We start from the raw sequence: 24,659 nt of genomic DNA on the forward strand, positions 1-24,659 counted from the left end.
GCATTCCGTGCTAAGGATACTAGGGCTGCAAAGGAGTTAAGTGAAAGTCTGCATGCTGCACTATAGAGTCCCATCCATACCTGCCCTTCTTCTGTCCAGCTGCCAGAACATCAACATGCAGATATATAACACCCTGCTTCCAGCCCGGGAAAGGGCTTGGAGGATTCATTTCAGAAATGATGAACAGCCTCCAATTCCTGACATTTGGGGCTCTCCCCGGTGGGAAGGTCAGTTCATCATCCTCATTGAGCCCAGCCACAGACAAGCCCCGCCCATGAGCAGAGGCTTCTAATCAGCTGTTAGAAATACTTTCTCCTATGTTTATGGGCAATCAAGAATGAGCAGCCATTTCAGGATAAATTCAAAAATAAAAGACACCAAAACAAATGGGAAAGAGAGACCCAGACGTAACAGAAATATGAGAGAAAATACTAAATCCATCGGTAAAGAAATTACTACCCTGAAAAGAGATGAGAGGAATTTAAGAATTCTTCGATATTAAACTGTGGTAACCAAAATAAAAGATTCAGTGGAAGGGTTGTAGTGTTAAATATAGGTAATCTTCCAGAAAGTTGAGAAAAGAGATGAAATATTAGAATCCCCAAAATAAGGAAATTAAAGGAACAATGCAGGAGTAAGGAATAGGAATACCAGAAAGAGATGACAGAAAATAGAAGGCAATTATGAAATGAATAAGGTAATTTCCAAGCAGGAAAAAGCACAAGCATTAAAACTGAAAAGTCCAATGAGTACCTAACGCAGGGATTGAAGAAACACCAACGTGAAATGTATCATGAAATTTTAGAACACTTGGGGAAAAAAGCTCCTTAAAGGCAGGAGTCATCAAGGGGTTAAGAGGGCAATTATAGGTCACAAAATAGGAACTACAAACAGAATGGCATCAGATTTCTCAGTAGCATCACTGTTGGGCTGACAGTGAAATGATGTGTTCAACCTGCTATAACCAACCAAACATTAATCAAGCATGAGGGTAGACTAAAGATACTTTCCAGCTTATGGGGACTCAGACTAAAACTAGCAGGTGTCCTGTTTCTTAGAGCTACCATAGAGTAGTAAGTGGGAAAACGTGATATTCTCCTAATGGAGGATTTGACACAGCAAATCAACAAAGAGAAGACTGAAAATGATGGTGAAGGGTAGACCCACAAATAAAATAAAGTGTTGTGCAGCAGGCTCTGAAACCAGTTCACCCCAGGGCTCTGGGAAGGGGCTCTAGGGAAAATAAAAAACAAAAAACAAAAACAAAAACAAAAAAATCAGGAACTTTAAGAAAAAGGAAACTTTATATCTGAGCATATGGAAAATATTGAGGGTCATTTGGAGATTTATAAAATACAGGTTTTCAGAACAAAACAGGATTTTTTTAAAGCTACTTCTAAGAAAATAAGGGATTGTTTCTTAAAAGCATCACTATTTTGAAATAGTATTATGAAATAGCCTATTACAAATAGTGCAGTTTCGTTAACTGTGCAATCAATGGCCCTGATAATATAATTGTTATGGATTTAAATAGCAATTGCAGGGGCACCTGGGTAGCTCAGTCGGTTGAGCATCTGACTCTTGATTTCAGCTCAGGTCATGATCTCGCAGTTTGTGGGTTCAAGCCCCACATCAGGCTCTGTGCTGACAGCATGGAGCCTGCTTGGAATTCTCTCTCTCCCTCTCTCTCAGTCCCTCCCACTGTGTCTCTCAAAATAATAAATATTTAAAAAATAAATAGCAATTGCAGATTACTGTGTTGGAAGGATAAGAAGGGGCAGGAGGAGAGGGTGTGTAACAGGAGATGTTAGTCTTTATTTACTATAATGCAAAGTCAGTAGATGATGTCTAAAGTTGATAAATCAAGAAATAACTGTAACACATGTTAGCAAAGCATTTTTGAGAGGCAGTACCTCTTTTTAACAGATACTGCCTTAATTTGAATCCTAGTTCTGCAACTTCCTTGCTGTGTGACCTTAAGAGAGTTCCTTAATGATTCTGAACTGTGATTTTCCCACCAGTAACAAAAGATAATGAGAATTAAATGACATATGTATATTTTTATTACTTTAAAAAAATTATTTCTTATAACTGGAAGTTTGTACTTTTTGATCTCTACCCATTTCTCCCACCCTCCACCCCTCACTTTTGACAATTGCCAATCTATTTTTTGTTTCTATGAGTTTGTAGCTTTTTGCTTTTTGGGCATTTTGGGTGCTTTTTTTTTGTTTTTTTTTTTTTTTTTTTTTTGGTTTTTTGTTTGTTTTGTTTTTTAGCTTCCACACATGAGTGGTATCATTCAGTATTTGTCTTTCTCTGTTTAATTTCATTTAGGATAATGTCCTCAAGGTCTATCAAGTTGTTGCAAATGGCAGGATTTCTTTCTCTTTTATGGTTGAATAATTCTCCATTGTGTGTGTGTGTGTGTGTGTGTGTGTGTGTGTGTATTTTCTTTATCCATTCATCCATCAATGGACACTTTTGAACACTGTTTCTAGGTCTTGGCTCTTGTGAATAATGTTGGAGTGAATGTGGAAGTATAGAGGTCTATTAAAGACAATGATTTCGTTTCCTTTGAACATATATACTCTAAAGTGGAACTCCTGGATCACATGGTAGTTCAATTTAAAAAAAAATTTTTTTTGAGGAACCTCCATACTGTTTTCCATAGTGGCTGCATTTATTTACTCTTCCTCCAACGGAGCACAAGCATTACCTTTTCTTTATATTCTCACCAGCACCTGTTATTTCTTGTCTATTTGATACTAGCCATGCTAGCAGGCGTGAGGTGACTTTTCTTTATGGTTTTCTTTTGCTTTTCCCCAATGATTAGTGATGTTGAGCACTTTTCATGTACCTGTTGGCCAGCTGTACATCTTCTTTGGAAAAAATGTCTGTTCAGATTCTCTGCCAGTTTTTTAATCAGATTATTTCTTTGCTGGTGATGTATGGGTTCTCTATGTATTTTGGATATTGACCCCTTATCAGATATATGGTTTGCAAATATGATCTCCCTTTCAGTAGCTTTTCAGTGGCTTTTCATTTTTTTGATGGTTTCCTTTGCTGTGTATATATTTTTAGAATAGTATCTGATATGCAGTAAGCACTTTATAAGATGATGATTATTCCAAAAGCTGAAGCCAAATACCAGGGAAACCAGTAGTAGATTATAGGCCCAAGAGGTAAAGAAGGGTGGGATAAGAGACTTTTAATTTTTTGTTTTAATTATAAACCATTTAGTAATATTGGAATTTTAAACTTTTATGTATTTTATGTGGATAAAATAAAATTAATTGACATGAAATTAACTGGCAGTTAAAGATTAAAAGGAAAACAATGAGAATAGGGCTATGATGAGTATAATAACTATTTCAGTGAAAATTGGAACAAAGAAAAATTAATCAATCCAGGAAAGGCAGGGAAGTGAAAAAAATCAACAGACATCCCCAACAAAGAGAAATTTGAACAAGCCTGTTGTAGAAAAAAAAGAGTAAAAATGCAAATAAGTGACATTAGGAATTAGAAAATGGTGTGAACTACAGATAAGGAGAGCTTTATACCAGTAAAATTGAATGCATAATGTTCTATAGAAGGTAAAAGAAGAAAATCATCTCAAGAGAAGGTAGGAAACCTTCGCCGCCCAATGACCCAGAAAGAAGCTGGAACAGCAAAGATCCTTCCCTCAACAAAGCAGCAACACCTTCACAAGAGTGTACTACCTGATCTTTTTGACACAGATGATTTTTATCGTTACTTAAACCATTTCAGCTGGGAAGTTTTCTCTCCCATTCTAGAAGGGTAGGCTGACTCAGATAGTGACATTGGGCAACAAGAGCCCACATGAACACGGAGTCTAAGCCTCTACTCATGAAACACATATGGAAAAAAAAACACAATAATCTTAAATGTTGATACATAACATCCTACGGAGACTTGCCTTTTATTCCAAGTCAGTCGTTCCCTATGAAGCTGTTCCTGCGAACAACAAAACTGGCACAAAACAAGGTGGGCATGATTTCACTGCCAACCACAAGGACCACTTCGAGGACTCCCCCAGTGTTCTCAGCTCTGTGGTCTGGGAGGTAAAAGGAATGCATCCTTCTCTCATCTATGTTTGGTGGACTGAAGTCCACAGCGAAGTTTGAACTGTGTTAAAAAGCAGGACGTATAACAGTCTTTATCTGGCTTTCAGTTCTAGATTGCTGTTATTACCAGCAAGGTTCTTTCTCTACTTCTCCCCATGCTCACGTTCCTCAAGTGGCTCTTACAATAATGGCAGTTACATTCTTAGAAAGGCATATTTATAGCTTCATGGATACATAGGTAAAATATGTGCATTTCTACATCCATGGGGGAGGGGAATGAAGAGTTAACCAGCCCTCTTCCCCCTTAATCAATAGAACTTTATGTCACATGTTCCGAAAGTTATGAAATGAACTAGGAGCAAAACCAAACAAGACAGTTGGATGTTTTTCTCTATCAAACAATCACATTCAATTGAAGTATGTAAAAGCTTGTATGTCATTTTCCCTGTTGTTCATATCAAATTCTGTGGGTCCCTTGTTTTTCAAATACATATATGACCTCTTCTCAAATGTACCATTTTTTTTCTTTCAAATCTAAACACTTGTAAGTAAAAGACCTACCCTCTTCTGTAGATCACTAAGCAATTTTGGGAAAAGAGAAATGGGAGGAAAGGGTATTTTGGCCATACTCAGTGTTAAAGAAAGTCTTATGATTTTGATGCATGAAGGAACTTTCCTCATTTCCCCCGGCAATGCAGTCTTTATAAAGATCAACACGTTGTTTGAAAAATCCAGTGATGTATTAAAAGTTACAACAAATTATAACCAAGCAAAGCTAATGCCAGTAGTACAAAGAAACTCTACCTTTAGTAATTTCATTAATGTAATCCTCTAATTAAAAAAATAAAGATGGGCACCTGTGTGGCTCAGTTGGTTAAGCGTCCAACTTCGGCTCAGATCATGATCTCATAGTCTGTATGTTTAAGCCTCGCATTGGGCTCTTTGCTGACAGCTCAGAGCCTGGAGCCTGTTTTAGATTCAGTGCCTCCCTCTCTCTCTGCCCCTCCCCTGCTCACATTCTGTCTCTCTGTCTCTCTCTCTCAAAAATAAATAAACATTAAAATTTTTTTTAAATAATAAAAATAAAAAAATTCATATGATCATCTCAATGGTTGCCAGAAATTATATTTCATTAGTTAAAGAGAAAAAAAAAGCTAAAAGAGACTTGATAATAATTGTCTATTAGAATCCAAGAGCAAGTATTATTTTCAATATTGAAAGTTGAAACATTTAAATTCAAATCATAAAAAATATAAATAAATTTTTATGTACTGCTATTTAATTTTTACTGGTCAATAAGAAAACTGAAGATATATGTGGCATATGTATTGGAAAGAAAGACACATAGTTGTTATTTCTTTTTTCAATTTTTTTTAATGTTCATTTATTTTTGAGAGAGAGACAGACAGACAGAGTGGGAGTGGGAGAGGGGCAGAGAGAGAGGGAGACACAGAATCTGAAGCAACCTCCAGGCTCTGAGTGGTCAGTGCAGAGCCTGACACAAGGCTCGAACCATGAACTGTGAGTCCTGACCTGAGCCAAAGTGGGACATTTAACTGACTGAGCCACCCAGGCACCCCAAGTTGTTATTATTTCTGTAAAACATTATCCATGGAATCCAAGGTATTCCTAGAAAAACTTTACAGAGAGAAAATTCTTTAATGTGTAATATAAAAGTAGAAAAACTTCTACACCATTTCTACATATGGACTAATTAGAAAATTATCACAGGAAATGCATTAATATTAACACAATAAACACAAATAAGAAATAAGCCCATTTAAGAGCTCTATGACATAGGTGAGGCAAACTATAAAATTGTATTGGATAGTAAGAAATATATATTATGGAAGAATGCAGTGTCCATGGATGAGAATACTCAAGAATAGCAATATTAACTCCCCAGATTGATGAAAATTAAATCAGATCCTGTTAGGCTATTTTATGTACTTTGATAAGAACTAGAAACTGACAAAAATTTTAAAAACTGACATCCAGTATTTGGCGCATGAAAAGCAAATATAGTTGAGTATGAATTGGTACCTGTGTGTGTGTGTGTGTGTGTGTGTGTGTGTGTGTGTGTGTGTGTGTCTGTGTGTAAGGCTATTTGGTTCCTTATTGCAAAAATGTATGGGAGCCTGGGTGACTCAGACAGTTAAGTGTCTGATTCTTGATTTCAGCTCAGGTCATGACCTCACAGTTTGTGAGTTTAAGTCTTGCATCCGGCTGTGTGCTGACAGTGTGGAACCTGCTTGTGATTCTCTCTCTCTCCCTCTCTCTCTGCCCTTTCCACACACTCTCTTTCTTTCTCAAAATAAATAAACTTTAAAAAAAATGTAAGTATATATGTTCTCAGTCTCAGAAATGCTTAATCTTGGTTTCTCTGCTGCAGAAATTCTTGCACACATTCATGTATAGATTTATTGTGGTGTTTATTGCAGCCTTGTTCAGAACAATGACTTAGAAACAACCAAAGTAGGATGGTTGGTTCTTCCATGTGCTAGAACCCTGTGAAGTGAGAAAAATGAGTAAGATTTACCTATATCTACTGAACACAAAAATAATTTCAAAATAGTCTATTTCATAAAGAAAAGAAAATGAAAAGTTGGAGAACAATATTCATAGTACTGTCATCAGCTTATATATATATGTGTATATATATATATATATATATATATATATATATACATATAAATGTGTGTTAGTATGTGTTTTTAAGATGCAAGTTTTATTATTAGTCAGGTATGCTGAGGCCAGCGCATGAGGAGACCATCACCATTGAAAAGATCCTTTGTTCCAGTTCCAAGAGAATGATATATGCCATTGCTGTGCAGGGGCTGCCCAGGGAAGCACCAGGGTTGATCATGACGAAGGAGTTCAGGGAAAACGTGGGCAAGGACCTTTACTGTGGTTTATGCTGGAAGGAACCGGTGAGGCAGAGTAAACAGATTTAGGACTGACTAGTTTGAATAATTTCAGCAGGCTCTGGGGTGTAGGGGTGCCCTTAGGTGTCTGAAGTTTAACCTGAGGTGATTAGGGCAGGGGTACAGTGTGACAGTGTAATAGAGTAGAAGAGTCCAATAAAGGAGATAGTTGAGGAGTAGGGGCTTTGGATTGGTTAGTTTGCATATGAAAGACAACCCTTCCATGAGTATTTATTACGGTTAGGAAATGGCCAGACCTAGGAGAAATCACCTCTCTAGGGTCGGCAAGCCTCCGCCATGTGAAAGCATCAAAACTACATCAAACAAACAAACAAAAAAGCATAATTAATGCAGCATGTGTTTGTAAATTCTGGAAGGATGCACACCAAATATAAACCACGGTTACTTCTGGGAAAAAGAACTGATAGGGGGTGGAGAAGAGGGGGAAATTGTTAAAAAGACTTGCACTTTTACTCATATGCTTCTATGTTATTTGAAGTTTTATTATAAGGATACGTATTTCTTATGATAAACATTTTTATATTTATAATAAATATATATTCATATATAATTGTTTTAAATTAAAAGGCCACTAAGTGCCATTGATCCACTTGATATTCTTTTGATAATTACTCTATTTTGTTCTTCTAAACACTGACCAGCTTCCGGATGTCACTGAGCAGATGATAAATATGTACCTTTATCCGCCCCAATGAGAGGAGAGTTGCTTTGTACTATTTTCACTTCTGCTGGAAGCAATATTAAGGATATCCAAGTACTCAGTAGATGGGTAGAGTAAGGTCAACTGTGCTATTATCTCTGGTGTGATTTGGGGATGACTCATGTCCCCAAAATATCTTTTTTTGTTGTCAACCACCAGAGCCCACATTGCACCTTGGTCCTTTGTTCCTTGGATTAAAATACTGTTTACTCTCCTGAGTTCCTGGTAACTCAGCTAGGGGGAAAACAGCAAAGGATTATCTGTCTTTAGCACTTAGCGTAATAATCAGAAGTGCCAATGAGCCAATCATCTCCCCACTTCCTTCAAAAAGCAACCAAACAGAACATTGAACAGCAATGACAACAATAAAAACTGGAGTCCCACTTACAAGAACTTTCTGGTATTTTTTTATTTCTGTGCATGTCACCGAATATAATTTTTGAAACTTGGAAAGGAGCTCAAAAGGGTAACATGAGAATGGATACTTCAGTAAAACCTTGGTGGAGGGTTAAAGGAAGCTGAAAGGAAGTAAACGCAAACCTTGCTTCTGCTTCTGCTTCTGCTTCTGCTTCTGCTTCTGCTTCTGCTTCTGCTTCTGCTTCTGCTTCTGCTTCAGTTAGAAGAAAGGAACAGACTCTAGCCAGCAGAAGAGGAGCAGAAACCTTGAGTCTTATCTGTCATGTCTTTGGACTGTAGTAGGGACCAAGGGATGAAAAGTCGTCCTCACTAGTCATGCAATCTGAAAATCTGGCTGGAACGCCAGAATAGAGAATATAAATACCTCTTATGTCTGTATCAACAGCAACAGAGCAACCCTATGATATGTATGTATACTATTGAAATTGAAGAAAGGAGAGGTGGGTAAAGTTTCTGTAGATGGTTTGTTCTCCCTGTGAGGTTCCTGTCCCAGCAACATTAGCATCATCTGGCAGCAAGTCAGAAATGCAAATTCTCAGGTCACCACAGATCTAAACCAGAAAGCTGGGAACTCCTAGCAGTGTGGGTTTCATCCAGCCCTACAGATGATTCTGATGCATGCTATGGCTTGAAAAACTCCTACTCTAGATCCGGAATCAGAAAACATTTTTTTTTTCTGTAAAGGCTCAGATAGTAACAATCTGAGTTTTTGAAGGCTGTAAGGTATCTGTCTGAACTACTCACTCTGCCATTGTAGACCAAAGCATCCATAGATAATGTATAAATGAATGAACGTGGCTGTGTTCCTTTAAAAATATATTTACAAAAACAGGGATTTAGCCCATAGGTTCGCAAGTCCCTGTTGTAGATAATAGTAACAGCTCCCACTTACTGAGAATTTCCTGTGGGGTAAGTATGATACTTTTTATAAATTCTCTCGTTTATTTTTGCCCCATACTTTATAAGGTAGGCATTCTTGCCCTCACCTTGTAGATAATGAAATGAACTTCAAACTTGCCCAAAGGCATTCAGTTAGCAAGCCTAGAATCCAAATTTTATTTCCCTACAAAGGCTATACTGTGTATGTTAACTGGAAACTAATTGCATTGTACCCATTATTACTCTGACATAAGTAAAGCATAGCTAATACTTTCATCGTTTGGCGAGATGACTTGCTATCATTTTAGTAAATACAAATAAATATTTGTAAGTGCTTTTTTATGGTCACTTCAGCCTTCCATCCCCAGTTTCTTCATAAGACACGAAGTCTCTTAGCTGACAGCTGAGATGGCACTATGCCATCATGAAGACAGACCTGTCATATGGAGCACAGCCCAGACTGGGCCTGCACAGGCCTCAGAGCAGGGCTGTAGAAGGGCGCTGTGTGTGTTGGGCATTAAGACTCCCAGGGAACTTTGGACAGGAGAATGCCAACAGGAAACACCTACTTCTCCATCTTGTTCTGTGCTGAGCCAGCACACTCACCAGGCTGCCAGAGGGGTGGCCTGAGAGGCAATTCCCTTCTGGGACTGAACCAAGTACATGACTGTGCACCGTGAGGGGAGTCATGATAAGAACGACTGTTCACTGAGCATGCCTCAGTGCGCCATCAGGTGCTTTCCCTGGAGGGTATCCGTTCATTACCATAAAATACTATGAGGAAACATATTCCTTTCTTGCAGATAACAGATAAGATCACACAGCTGGTAGATGCTCCAGCTTGGATGTGAACTTGAGTCTGACTTCAAAGCCAATGTCTTAACCAATGTCTTAATTATATAGTAGTGGCCCCGCTGTGAACTAAAAACAGGTACAGGGTCAGCCTTGGGCTTTGTAAAAGCTATGTGGCAGCTGCATCACATCTCAGAAACTCAACTGAAATACATTTAAACCATCTATTTTTAGAGGCCTTTATTCAAAAACAAGAATCAGTAAACAGACTTTATTTAAGATCATGAATCAACAGACTCAGAAAATCCTGTGAAATTTTGTGTGTGATTATAACAGCTTCCCATGCATTCTTCATGGCATAGAACTTAAGGGCACGCACTCTGGAGCCAGATCGTCCAGGTTTTTCCTTCGAGCAAGTTGTTTTATCTTTCCCCACCTCTATTTTCTCCATCTGTAAAATGGAACTAATACACATAGCCACCTCCCAGGGAAGTTGTGAGGATTGAAATAACACATAAGGACCTGGCCTGACACACAGTAGCTGTGCATTCATTTTGTAACCCAATCAGTGTGACTTTGCTCCTTGGTGAGTCAGAAACTCCAAGTCTGTTTTTGCACAAAGAAAGGAAATCATGTGAGGAATCGCTTCCAAAGCTTTGACTCCCCAGAGAGGGTGAATGGATTAGGATGAATATTTATATCAGGAAGTCTTGTCACTGGATTAGAGGCGGCCGTAAGGTCACATGTGTGCCTTAAGGAAACATGCCTATACATACGTTGTATGTTATGCAAATGAGGCTGAGGTGCCTCCTTGGGTGGAGATTGTAGTATTAAAAGAGGTAAAACTAACTGCCAGTCATCCCAGGACTCACTCCACAGTCCATCTGCGCAGGCCTGGGTCACTGGGTTAGCTCAAGCAGTCTGGGTGGCCTCAGCCAGTGGGATGCCTTGTCAGGACGGTCACCATCACCCGAGGGGTGGTTTAGGGTCTCATTTGCCTGAGTTAAGAGGCAAACCAGAAAGAAGAGCTTAGGGAAGAATGTAAGATAAAGGTTAATGAGTACAAGCAGGTGGACATTAAAAGTCAGGTCTGGGGTCTAGCTGGTGACAGTTTTAGTTGTTGCATTTGTAACTATTTTTATGACTATACCCCCACACTCTGTCCCCAGCGGAATGACAGACACCCTTCATATTTGCCACCCTCTCTTTGTGGTCTTCCGCTCAAGTATGAAAAGCAGCCCCTTCTGTATCATCACCTCTGGGGATAATTGGAGTGACTCTTTGCCCCTAAATATAAGCACTTTCTCTCTCCTGGCCTCTGCTTTTGCCTTGTCCTTTCCCACCACATTGTACGTGCCTACAAAGGGTTTGTTAGACTAATTTGAACTGAAGTCTGCTCTCAGCTACTAGGGAAACCCACTCTCTATTTTATTCCTTGATGTTATTATTAAGTCTTAGCATCTCCATCCGCCTGATATCAGATTCCCCATAAGCCCCACTTCTGGGCCCCACAGAGTCATTATGTGTTCTCCAAGACCAGTAGTTCTGAACAGAGCAGCGGTGCACCTTGTGAAGGAGGTGTTTGGCACATATCGTTGGTTGGAGCGTATTTAGGAAGCGTTTCAGAGACTGGAGGCAAAGATGCCACACCTAGCCCCGTGCACCTTGCTGCCTCATCCATCCCACCTGATCTTACTGTGGGCTCATGATTATCTGAGCAGAGCATCTCACACTGTTTTACGCAGAAACTCAAAGTATTTTTGGGATGGTTTTAATGTAAGCTGAATTTGGTCAGAATTTTTTAAGGGAAGAATTGAGCTTTGTTTTGTTTATAGTTTCACCAAGAATTGCTCCCCATTTGAGGAAAGCACGCCATTGTTTGTAGCGGTCTTCATTATATTTGAGTCTCCGACACAAGAAACCTGTAAGAGTCTGTGTTTATGGTGTCACAGCTGTGGTCATTCCACGGTGCAGGCATCTGACCACTTCATTACACCCTGTAGGAGAGTAATGCCTGAGTATTTGCATATTGACAAGCGTATTGTTCTATTACAAATTACACATATATTTCCTTTCCTATAAGTTTATATATTATATGTATTTTTTTGAAGTTGGTATGTGTGTGTGTTTCAGGGGTCCCCAATACCACCCCTAAGTTTAACGATCTGCTAAGAGGGCTCACAGGACTCAGTATTTAGTTGTGCTCACAGCTAAGGTTTATTGTAGTGACAGGATACAAAGCAAACTCAGCCGTCGGCAGAGGGGCATAGAGTGAAGTCTGGGGAGACCTGCGCAAGCTTTCAAGGGAACTCTCCTGTTTGAGTCACACAGGATGCATCTGCTTCCCCCAGTGGATTGTGACAGCACATATGAAATACTGTTGACCAGAAAAGCTCATACAGCATCAGTTCCCAGGGTTTTTAATAGGGCAGGTCAGGTAGGCACCCTCTGCCTAGCACACACCCAAATTCTAGACTCCCAGAAGGAAAGCAGGTATTCTGCATGAGCCACATTATTTGTATAAACAATTTAGGCACAGTAAGCTACCGTGATCAGTAAGCACAATAGGAACCTTCTGTAATTCAGATTCCAGCCCAGGGCCTAGGTTATAAGCAAGCCTTTTAAGAAATAGCAGTCAGGCCTGCAATGTTAATTCTTTACTGTATAGTAAGTTATAATAACTGTGAAAATCACTGGCATGCAGCAAATGGGGAATTAAAAAATATTTGTTTACAAGGGGCACTAGGTTTGATAGATTGAAAACCATTGTCTTAAACAAAATAACCCTCCACCCCCACATATCTACATTTAGCATGCCAGAGATATAATTATTGGTTTCATGTGCCCCAAATCAAATTTTAAAGCAGAGGTTAAGATTTTTTAAAATATGCATTGCTTCCATCTACTATCAACAGTCTGTTAATGAAAGGTAGCAAACAGAATATTTCTCCTCTTGTATTAGGAACAAATCCAGAATGGCCAGTTTTTCCCTACCTTTTTACCTGTGAATTCCCTGTTTTATAGTAATATAATAAATGGCAATTTCTCTGTTATTAATACAATTCTATCACTTACGGGGCACCTGGGTGGCTCAGTCGGTTACAGGTCCGACTTCGGCTCAGGTCATGATCTCGCAGTCCGTGAGTTTGAGCCCCGCATCGGGATCTGGGCTGACAGCTCAGAGCCTGGAGCGTGTTTCGGATTCTGTGTCTCCCTCTCTCTCTGACCCTCCCCCGTTCATGCTCTGTCTCTCTCTGTCTCAATAATAAATAAAGGTTAAAAAAAATTAAAAAACAAACAATTCTATCACTTACTACTTCTGTAGTAAATCTGAACTTTAATTTTTCTACTAAATCTGAAAATCTCACTAATTATGAGTTAAAGACACAATTTTAACTTGAGAAGTATCATTCCAGCATCAGGGCCAAGTGCAAGGCATGTAATACAAATGAAAGTATAATTCAGTGTCATCAGGTCACCTCTGATAGCCCCCTGGTTGACACCATACTGTGGATTAAAATAATAGCTCCAGCTGGCCCTTCTTCAATACGATATGCATAAACAACAGGTGTGCTGGTTAATTGTTTTCTCATCATGGTGCATATTTCACACCCCATAACTCCCAAATGAAATACCAAAAGAATACATAAAATTAAATGATTCAAAGATTTAAAGGGTTTATGTTTTTTTATGGAAGAGTGGGAATCCATTGAAATATTTAGAAGGAACTATAGCTATAACCGTTATTATTAATGCCCCTAAAGTTACAATATTTATGTTTGCTTTAAAAATTCACACTTGAAGATCACACACACACACACACACACACACACACACACACACAAAATGAGGCAGGTACACATGCAGGGAAGGTGTACTTGGAGTTTAGAAAAGGAAGAGTTTATCACACACCTTCTTTTAAGGTTTATTTATTTTTGAGAGACCAAGAGAGAATGTGAGCAGGGGAGGGGCAGAGACAGGGTGAGACACAGAATCTGAAGCAGGCTCCAGGCTCTGAGCTGTCAGCACAGAGCCTGACTCGGGGCTCGAACCCATGACAGCTCAGAGTCTGATGTGGGGCTCAAACCGATGAATCACAAGATCATGACCTGAGCCAAAGTCAGAGGTTTAACCTACTGAGTCACCCAGGCACCCCTCACATACCTTCTTTTAAAGGAGCACTTGAAAGCTCCCATGGAAGTGTAACATTACGTGACAATGACCTTCTGTTCTTCCATTGCTGTTTTCAAACTAACCTTTGACCTTTGCAAGTGGGAACTGGAACGTGACTGTCTAGAAGGGACCGAATCAGCTTTGACACTTGTAGCCATTGAGTACTCTCCTTGTTGCTCCCCCTACTCTCCACGCATTTCCATCCAGATGAGCCTGAAGTTATGTTAAGTGACTTTTAGCACAGAAGCATGTCGTGGAAGATTCGGTGTTGCTATCTTTTGTGAAACTAAGCATTTTGCTGGCACAAATCCATGTGGCTTACTTCTCTCATCCCATGGTAAGACCAGGGGTAGTAGTTAAAATGAAACATGAGCAACAGTGAAACTTGAAACAGCTAGTCAAGCAATCCACCTCCTTTGTACTAAAGTCTCCTAATGTCCCCTTTCTTCTCCCAAATGACTTGCCTCTGTTACAGTGGCTTGATACTGGTGGCTTTGGAGTCCTTGTGGAAAAGCCCTGTCACTACTGAATGAATTTCTATTGACTTTGCTGAGGCTGTGAAATAGTATATTCAGAGATAAAATCAGATCCTTAATGTAACTGAAGAGGCCATTAATGCTTTAACTCTTAGTCACCTCCCCGCACCCCTAGTTTTTTTTTTGGCTTCCTCTTAAGGGCAGTCTCAGCAATGCAGACATGTGAATTGTATCATTAACTAGGCTTGTCATAAACTATGCCATCCGTCATTATCATACATTAAATTTTTGTGGGTGGTCATCCTGGAAGTTCATATTAAATTTGGTGGCTTACCTTGAACACGCTATGTTTCATTAGCTACTCACCTGTGTAGAGACACAGGAGAGAGGGATAATTTGTCTATGTCCCATGGGCAGTACAAGGACAGCTATAACAGTATGAATTAAAGACCACTTAACTGTGCTTGAAGTAGAGAAAGTTGGCCTCAGGATATCATCCCACTGAAATCAGTATTGCTTCAGAGATCTCTAAGACATTGGCCTACCTGAGACTACTTGCCTCTCAAACTTGTTCCTTCTGGTTGACATTTTAAGTTGACTCATTGAATCAGTCAGGATGGGCTATGGTAAGCTGTAGTAACAAACAACTGCAAAATATATGTGGCTTCAGACACAAAGATTTGTTCTTATGCTAGATTACTTTTGTAGGTCAGCACGGGAGCCAGCCACACATCTTAGACACTCAGGAGACATTACTGATGGAGTAGCCACCATCTCAAACATTGCCAATCACCAGGCTGAGAAGAAGAGAGCTATGGATGGTTTCACATCACTATTAAAAATGCTTTCGTCAGACTAAGTATATGGCCCCACTCAACCATAGAGGCGTTAAGAAACACAAGTAGACATGTCCCGAGAAGGAAAGAGAATTGGACATATTTAGTAAGTAGCATTCATGACCACCACACTCAGCGGACACCTTTCTTCCTTATTTCTTCTACTCCAGATACTAGAAAGACAAATATGCTGTTTCTCAGCTTCCCTTTGTACTAAGAGAGTCCAGGTTGACCTGCTTCTGGCCTATGAGACCTTTGTGGAAATCTGCTGTGGGGATTTATGGCAAGCTTTTGTTTTCCTGATAAAAGGGGTGAAACACAGCTATAGTGTTCATTTATGCTTACCCCTTCTTCCTATCTGGAAGGTGGAGGCAATGCCAGGAAATATAGCAGCTATCTTAGCATGAGCCTTCACACAAAAGATGGCAGAACAAGACAGGAATGAGAAGAGTTTGACTTCTTGATGATATCAATGAACTACACCACCAGCTCTGGACTGCCTACCTCCAGACATCTTGCTGTGTGAGAAATATAAACGCTACTATAAGCTTATGACATTGTAAGTCAGGCTTTTTGTGTTGTTGTTGTTGTTGTTGTTGTTGTTGTTGTTGTTGACAGCTGAATGCAATCCTGAGAGTCCTTATTTTGAAATTGAAAAGGAAAACTTTCCATTTGGAAGGATGTGTTACCCACAATTACCCCAGTGAAATTAAAATATGGTTGAGAGATTGCTAATACATTCTCCTGTTTTAGACCCTTTGCCACAGGTCTTTTGGGTGTCATTTCATGTGAGCTTGCTTTGTCAGTATAAGCTAGGTTATGATGTACTAACAAATAACCCCCATAATCTCATTGACCAACCAGCTCCGAACTTCTTGCTTTGTAAGAATACAGATGCCTAAGATTTGTTTATGTCTAAGCCCCTTAGAGTCAGTTTTTCTGTTTCTTACAGGTAGGTGCAATCTTGGCTGAGGCTGACACAGTCTTCTTTATTCTTGAATTTAAACAGATGCGCTACCCACAGTCTGTTAATGTTTTCAGGTTTTTTGATGAAGGGCTATCTGTAGAGATGATTCCATATAATGCTTTAAGAATTTCCAGTATATTTCCCATGGTCAGCTCCATCCATCTGAGAAAACAGACAAAAAACTGCTGAAAATGTCTTCTAAAACATTTTTCTTTCTCTTTCCTCTTTCTATATTGAAGAACTCTCTAAAAGAAATCCTTTAATAAAAGTGTAAAGCTTCCATTCTGTGATAAAAAATTAAGTCTTGTTTTCATGTTTTATTGGGGTAGCTGGGACACTTACAGAATAAAATCTGTTAGAAATAAAATGATAAAAAGGAAGAAAAGAGACCATGGTTCTAAAAACTTTATAAAAGCCTTGAAACTATGAGAATATCTCCATATCCTGAGAATTTACAGAATGTGCTGAAGTCTCTCAAATTCAAAACACTTGAGAACAGAAACTGTAACTTGTTCAACATTAACCTTGACAAATCTGGGTTCTGTCATGTGAATGAATGAACACCTCCACTCTTGAGATCTCAGGACCTTGAACATCAAAATTGAAGTAGGGTAGCAGAAAATTATCTTTATCTCTTTCTCCCTTCTTCTACCTTCCATGCCATCCCTATTCTCTCTTTAAATTTTTAATAGATTACGTGAATGACTTTGACAAAAAAATCTAATGAGAAAATCTCTTCAAAAGCACTGTCGGCTTCCTTACTTGTCACCACCCGCACTCCCCGGAAGGACAGCACTTTGCTTTATGACCATGTATTGATCTCTAATATCTTTATTGAGCCTTGTCTCTTCCTTGCCTCCTACAGGCAAAGGGTGAGAGTTAGATAATAGTATTAATTTTCCAGACATCTGCACATGTTTTAATGGCCTTTTGAAGTTTGAAAATAGTTTCTCTGTGAACCCACCACAGGGCTAAAATGCCATTAAGGCCTAGATTGCAACGATACATAACAATCATAGCTGTAGAGCTCAGCTTGGCAATGAAAAGAAAGCTCATTTATTTTAGTGGAGATTCGAATTAATGTACGTTCCTTGCCCAACCAGAGCCAGCATTACCAGGTGCTGGAGGTAATCATCAGGACCCAGGATGGCTGAAATCCACCCATTCTTCCTCACACATGTGGGAAGTCAGAGCCACAACAGAAGGTCTCCACATCACACCATCACACACGACGTGAGATGGAGGGTTCGGGAGTAGTGATGTAATTGAGGCTGATAACCATGTTTTAGCCATGGCCCATTTTTTTTTTTTTAGACCAGAGAAGCCTTTGGTCCCCTTCTCAGAACAATGCTATTACATGCACGAAGACATGGGATTATAAAAGGAAACCGATTATACTGAGGTGCCATTACTAAGGTGTTGAAAAATATGTAAGATGAGCTTCATTCCTAAAGCATGAGATAACAAGCTCAAATGGAAGTTCTAACTTAGTTCTTATGTAATGATTCCAATATATAATATTTAGAGATATTACTACAACTGCAACGTGACATGAAGATGTCTGTGATCTCTTGTAGTGACAGAGTCACCAATTAATACCACTGTAGTTTCATGCCTACATTCATAACTGAAGGAAATGTTAAATTTTAGTTCAAGTTTGGTGAAACTGAAGATGCATTGTTTTTTCCTCCAAGTTCACAAAGGCTCTGAATTCTACTCATGGATCTCTGAGCTCTCACATTAAGGAACCCCGAGAGTCTGTATATTTCCTAGGAATTGCAGGCCTGTGTAGATACAAGGATGATTATTTATTCTTTCCATGCAATGTTTACTTAATACCCTTGAGTTGTTCTCTCTAGAGTAGGGATGCATCCTCTGATGACAGCCACCCTGTTTTTGTTTTTGTTTTTGTTTTTGTTTTCTTAGCTCTCTTACAAGTGATGACCACTTGTGGGGCTAGAAGCACTTTGGAGGGTTTGTTTCTCCCCCTTTACACAAAACTACCTGGCCAGGTTTGGGAAGCCTACCAGAGACCCTGACATGATCACCTGCTCTACCTAGCTGGCAAAAGTCACCATGTGCATGGCACCTGTTTCATAATTTGACATTGGACAGTCTCAGAGAGGAAAGGACAAATGGTTCTAAGTAGTATTGTGTGCATTTACCTTAAGATTATCACTGGTTCCTCCATGGGGCATAGTTTTTACAAAGAGGATGTTCAAGTATAATTATCCGGGAATTTCTTAAAATTTGAGGAAAGTCAGATTTAAAACCAGGAGAATTTTCTGTTTCTTGTAACAGACTAGAGGAACTGGTTTGGCTTGTCCCATTACATAGTGACAAAGCAGCATTTGATAGCAGCAGCCTATGTGATAAAATGATTATGGCAGCAGTGAGAAAGAATCTAATAAGGAAATTGATCTGCAGATTCCAATTCTGTAAGAGCCAACATCAATCAACATAAATGTCAATAATGAGATCGTACTGAAAACTGCCTAGTTCTTTCAGAGGGTTCTAGGGTCTGGTGACAGATTCAAGAAGTAAATGTGAAAAAAGAATTTAAGAGGTTCACAATTACTCCACTGACCAGCAGCAGGCTACATGGTTCTTTGCTGGCACATGACAGAGTCTGTCTTGGCCCAGGCTAAGATTAATTGGACATTGCTAAAGGATTTTCATATTGAGAGATATGTGATAGTGGTACCACATGGTATAATATAATAATAGCTGTTTTTGTACTTAGCAATTATAGCTACACACTACAGTTTAGGGAGGGGAATAGCTTGGTGCTCTGACTTATATGTATCCTTTGGGAGGCCATGTCTAGATAGTGCAGTGGCAAAGGAAACTGTTCTCAGAGATTTATCTGGAAAGGTTATATGGGTAGAATTCTGAAGTCATTATTTGCCATTTTATATAACTTCATTGTTTGTCTGCCTAGGGTTTTTACTAAGAACTGCTCCTTGATTCTGTCATGTTAGAGACCATGAGTAGCAACAGGACAAGTATAAGTGAATTTCAGGATTGGGAACATCAGGGAGTGTTATGACAAAGGGGTTGCTAATGAGTAGGACAAGAAATGGGGCTCTTGGGTGGCTCAGTCAGTTCAGCGTCCAACTTCGGCTCGGGTCATAATTTTCCAGTTCACAAGTTCGAGCCCCGCTTCGGGCTCTGTGCTGACAGCTCAGAGCCCTGAGCCTGCTTTCAGATTCTATGTCTCCTTGTCTCTCTGCCCCTCCCCCACTCATGCATGTGCCCTCTCTTTCTCTCTCTTTCAAAAATAAACATTACAAAATAAAGAGTGGGACAGGAAAGTCAGGTGGGTGGGCACAGAAATGAAAATGTGAATATAAGACACAGCTCAGCTTACTTTCACCTGGAGCCATCTTGATGTCTCAGCAAGGGGTTTCTCCCATGTTTTCTGTCCAGGCAGGAGCATTTTCCAGGATATGGGCAATCTTCCTGTAGGAACAGGAAAGGAAATAAGTGGAAACAGGAGGGACTTAGAACAAGCCACTCCTACCTAACATTCTGATTATAAAGCAGCTACCTCAGAATTGACAAAACTGATTTTCCAAGAAATATTGACCCCACTCTCCCTTGCTCTGTGTATTTTTTTTTCTGTCTCAACTGGATACCCTGCTATTGGCATTTTCTGGAGTTTAAGGTCTCGTGTTGCAAATTATCATCTACATGCTACCGAAATGGTGGCTTTTCACTGGAAATGATATTAGGAAGCTGTCTCAGGACTTCTTTTTGGTTTATACTATCAGGCATACTTTTGGCACTGACACTAATTGAGGGTAGATGCAAGAGGGGGTGGGAATCATGCTATTCTGTCTTTGAAAATTATGTTAAGATTCAAGTCTACTCTTACCTCAGCAAGCTTAGCAAAGGGAACATAACCAGATCTTTTTCTGGTCTGGGAGTATCTTTCCGAGTCTAATAATAAATAATCAGAGAAGATAAGAGCCAGGGTGGACTTCTTGGGTGCAAATCTGTACAGTCACACAGGGGCTAGAAGGGCCCTGTGCTTGATGTAATACTGTTCTGTCACCACTGTGAAATTCTTAGTATCTTTTTTTTTTTTTTTTTTTTTTTTTACAAATGGTCCCCTGCATTGCACAAGTTATGTCACTGGTTATGAAAATAGCTAACATTTGTTGAGCATTTCATGTGTCCAAACCCCTTGGTGAATTGAATTCTTACCACAACCTTATAACTCCAGAGTTCCTTCTCTTGAACATCAAATCTTCAATGAGGCCCTTTGAGTTGATGTTGTTACTATTAGCCATAAAGGAAACTAAGGCTCAAAGGGTACAGTAACTTGCCTTAAATTACACAAAACCAGGATCTGAACCCAAGCCTGATCATACCTTGGCCACGTGCCAGCCTTGCCTCCCTGGTTTTGGATGTGGCAAATGGGGAAGGGAGCTAATGTGTAAACTCAGACCCAGGATTTATCCTGAATGTTTAAAAGCTAGTTTTCTAGTTGTTGATCATCTTTGTCTTAAATATGTCAGCTAAAAAGGTAATAATAAGTAAGTCAGCTAATCAAGGGTTGGGGTTCATTGGATTCCAGTTGATGGAGGTGTCCAGGTGATGCGGTGAACATGGCTGCAGTGCGTGGGCCCGGACTCCATCCTAGCCTAGCTCAGTAACTCGCTGGGCTAGGTGACATCTTCCAGGAACCAACCGTTGGCTTTCTGAATAAGTGACTCACATTTTACACGCTGACTGTATTTTTATGTACTCAAGTTGGACAGCGTCTTATTCCATTAGTTTTTGATCAATATAAAAGTATTTATGAAAAGAAATTTACCATCCCACATAAAACAGCTGAACAAAAAAAGTAAAGATTTATATGTAATAAATGTTTTGAAGCCATTTAGAATTATTAACAGGGACATTTGGGGAGAAATCTTTATCGTCTGCGACTCACAGTCTTGGGGAAAAAAATTTTGTCTTTAAAACCAGCTGATGATTAGCAAGTGTTCAAAGCAGACCCTTAATTTTATAATAATAATTACTTCTTGGGAATCTGTATCCTGTCATCATTTCTCAAATGAGTATAAGAGCAGTTTCTTTGCTCCATAATGCTCATTTCTTTGTAATAGTTATTTATAGATCCATAACCAATTCCTTTGAAAAGTAAGAACTCACTTTTGGTATTCTGAGGTTGAAAATGCTGTCCATGATCTGAAGTAAAAGGAGAGCTCGAGAAAGGTTACTTTGCATCTTTTAAGAAAGTTTCCATCAAAGCAGTTTATGAAAATTAATAAATCTTGAGGGATTTGAGAAGATGGGATAATTTTAGGATTATTGTAACTGGTGACTGTCTCAGAAGAAAATAGAGAGATTATGTTATTTGTATTTATGCATCGGATATCCATTTAATACTTCACAATTTCCACCCTGGGAGATTAGGAATTTCTCTTTCCACCTTCTTCCTCCGTGCCTGATTCAGAAATACATAAACGTTTACTGAACATGCTTGATTAGAACAAAGTGTTGTCTGAAGCAAAAAAAAAAAAAAAAAAAAAAAAGAAAGAAAGAAAGAAAGAAAGAAAGAAAGAAAGAAAGAAAGAAAAAGAGTAGAAGCACTGTTTCATGTCTTGTGGAGAACATGCCTTTTTACTGTATTCTCTGATGCAGTCGTAACTCCCTTATCTGTCATACAAATGTTTGTAAAATCATATCCATTTACTTTTCTCTTGGATGTTACGTTTGAGTCTTTAGTCGATTTGCTGGAGGATTTGCTGGAGAAACCAAGGAGCGATTTTGACTTGAAAGTCTGGCATCACTTCTACTTCACATTCTGTTTTCAACAGCCTCTCTTAATATGCCGGGGAAAAAAATCCACAAGATTGAAATTTAAATATAGAATATATTTAGCAAACTAATAGAAAAATAAAAATAAATCCACTTGACTTGATAAATCCTACGTAATAGCTGAAAACTGCCATTTGCCAAGAAATGATTTAGCTTAGTGAAATGTATTTTACAGCTAATCCTTTAATGTCTGTTTAACATATTACCTTTCCCACTGTTAATATTGAACAGTATTGTAAGTTAGTAATTTTATGCCCTATATTTCAAATTGCTATTAGAGAGCCACATAAATAACAATTTTCAACCGCTTGTTTGTAACACCATGAGGCATTTCTTACCATGGGGTAAAGTAACAGTGGATTTAAAAAACTGCTGTGGGGATAAAGCCACAGGGAAACTGATGTGGATCTGTGGCAACAAAGCCTATAAAGCAAACTGAAGTAATAAGTCTGAAACCCTGATAATGTACAACTTAGTATTAACTATCAGGGGCAGTGAGACTATGGGCCCTCATTGAACATTCAGCCAGAAATTGAGTTTACGGAATACATCTTCACAAATATTAAATGAATGGGACTCCAGGAACTTGTCCTATTAGAACAAGGACACTGGCCTATAAAATGCAGATGAGTGCATAGCACAAAAGTCATTTTCATGGGCGTCTGATCTAGTCCTTAACGCTAGCCTCCATGCCAGGAAGTGCCATGAGGGTGAATCCTATAGTTTGTGAAGGCCCCAGCAGTTATCTCCCAAACTCTGAATTTCACTTGTTCTCAGCTTTCTTTTAATAATGTAAGGAGGCACACATCTTATATATAATTCTCCATTTTTTTTTTTGGTTTTGTTTTTTTGTTTTGTTTTGTTATTTGTTTTTTTGTTTTGTTTGTTTCCAAAACACCAACAAGACCTTTCCCCTTCCTTGGAGTTTAATCTTCTAGTGCTAGGCACTAATTCTTTATTTTGATGTCTCCTTGTTGTACTTGCAAGAAGAGAGTAGGGCCCAGGTATGATTTCTTGCCAACAGCCTGGAAAATGAACCCCTTTGGTTCACCAAGGAAATCACCCTGTATCTTCTTGATTAGCGATTAGAGACCTCTGGAGTGCTAGCAGCAATCTGCACAGTTGTAGCACGCAGTGGTGAAGTAAGCATCATAAGTTGAACCCCCTGCCTTCCCTGCAACCAAGAAGCACCCCTCAAAGGCACAGAAGCTCTGTGTGTCTCCACCGTGTCTGCATTTCCTTCCAGGGACCCTTCCAGTCCCTTCTTATAGACCTCGCCTTGCTTGTTTACGTAGATAAGAGTAACGGAGGCCACAGCTAAGTTCAGCATTAGGAAAAAATGTGGGCCTGGCAAAGGGATAAAGGGGAAAGCATGTGCCTTGGAGACAGTGATGAGTTCAAGTCTGAGCCCTTACTACTCACTGTATGACTTGCCACAGGTTCCTTACTGCTGAGATGTCTCTCTCATCTTTTTGCCTCCATGGTCTTGCTCAACTGTTTGCAGAAAGATGTCACACTCTTTCATCTCTGGACCTTTGCATACGTTCTGCCCAGAAGCCTTTTTTTCTCCCCCTCCTTTCTTGGCTCCTTCACCTGAGTCATCATTTCTTGTTCCTACATTCTCGATTTAGCTATTTTTCTCAGGAAAGCCTCCATGGAGCCTCCTGCTGAGATTTACATGGCACATGACAGTGAGGGTGCCCGATGGCTTGTCTTCCTACCTGTGCCTTTGGGGGTGGGGACTGTGTTTGTTCATCATTGTGTCCTAGGTAAGACATCACAGTGGCAGAGAATGTGGTGTCCTAAAAAGGTCATGTGGCAGGATTCTCGCACAGAGTCATGACATGGAGGCTTTTCTTTTCAGGAAGTAACTTTATTTGTGCCAGTACGGGTCAGTTGGGTTGATACCCTAGAAACTTAGCCCTGAACGCCATGTGGCATAGTTTTTTAATACCTTTTTTACTTCTTTGTCTCCCATATATGGTAACACACAAACATGTGGTCTGATTAAGTGGTCTCATGCTAGAAGGTCGTGAGGGATGTTGTCAGGTATGCGTATAGCCAGGTTGCCTTGAGGTTTTTTGTTTTGTTGTGTTTTTCCTTAGAGAGGGGACCCTATCACAGGCAGGCGTGACATATGAGTCCAGGTTCAAATCCCTGACTGAACAGTACCTCACCTGCTCTTGTTCTTTAAATTTTCTCATTTGAAAAATCAAAGTTATAATAGTTTCTACCTCATGAGGTGAGTATAAGGATTAAATTAGAAAAAAATAATAGGGGCACTAAGCATAGCACCTGGCATGTAGTCTATAAATGTTTGCTGTTTTTCTCGTTAGTTTTATTTTAAGTTAGATCCAAATTTATATACAAAATTGTGTTTTCCAGAAAGAATGTGGAGCTCTAAAGAGGAAATAAAAACATCACCAGTACCAATAAAATTACCGATCATAATAATAATGAAATAATAATAATGAAAGTATGTTTTTTGATAAATGAATTAATGATGTTTGAGTGTAGTAAGGGAAGGTATTACATTATACTTCGAGGTACTTCTTTT

The 24,659-nt window shown here is 39.3% G+C and overlaps 1 protein-coding gene and 1 long non-coding RNA gene across 9 annotated transcripts in view; one reads left to right on the plus strand and one right to left on the minus strand.

Annotated features, from left to right (window-relative positions):
- The window catches only part of NCKAP5 (NCK associated protein 5), a 968,925-nt gene that overhangs the window by 809,193 nt on the left and 135,073 nt on the right, over positions 1 to 24,659 (plus strand). The window lies entirely within an intron of this gene.
- Positions 16,273 to 23,846, minus strand: LOC132671572 (uncharacterized). 4 transcript variants are annotated; one of them, XR_013557338.2, is made up of 5 exons: positions 23,525 to 23,846; positions 21,901 to 22,106; positions 21,434 to 21,469; positions 19,641 to 19,732; positions 16,273 to 16,432 (listed from the first exon to the last, which is right to left on the minus strand). It is a non-coding gene; the product is annotated as an uncharacterized LOC132671572 (long non-coding RNA). The 4 variants fall into 4 exon arrangements; XR_009607159.3 differs by having other exon boundaries at positions 21,978 to 22,106; positions 23,525 to 23,845; XR_009607157.3 differs by lacking the exon at positions 21,901 to 22,106 and having other exon boundaries at positions 23,525 to 23,843.

The sequence above is a fragment of the Panthera onca genome, chromosome C1, assembly GCF_046562875.1.
Source record: "Panthera onca isolate mPanOnc1 chromosome C1, mPanOnc1 haplotype 2, whole genome shotgun sequence".
Classification (NCBI taxonomy): Eukaryota; Metazoa; Chordata; class Mammalia; order Carnivora; family Felidae; genus Panthera; species Panthera onca.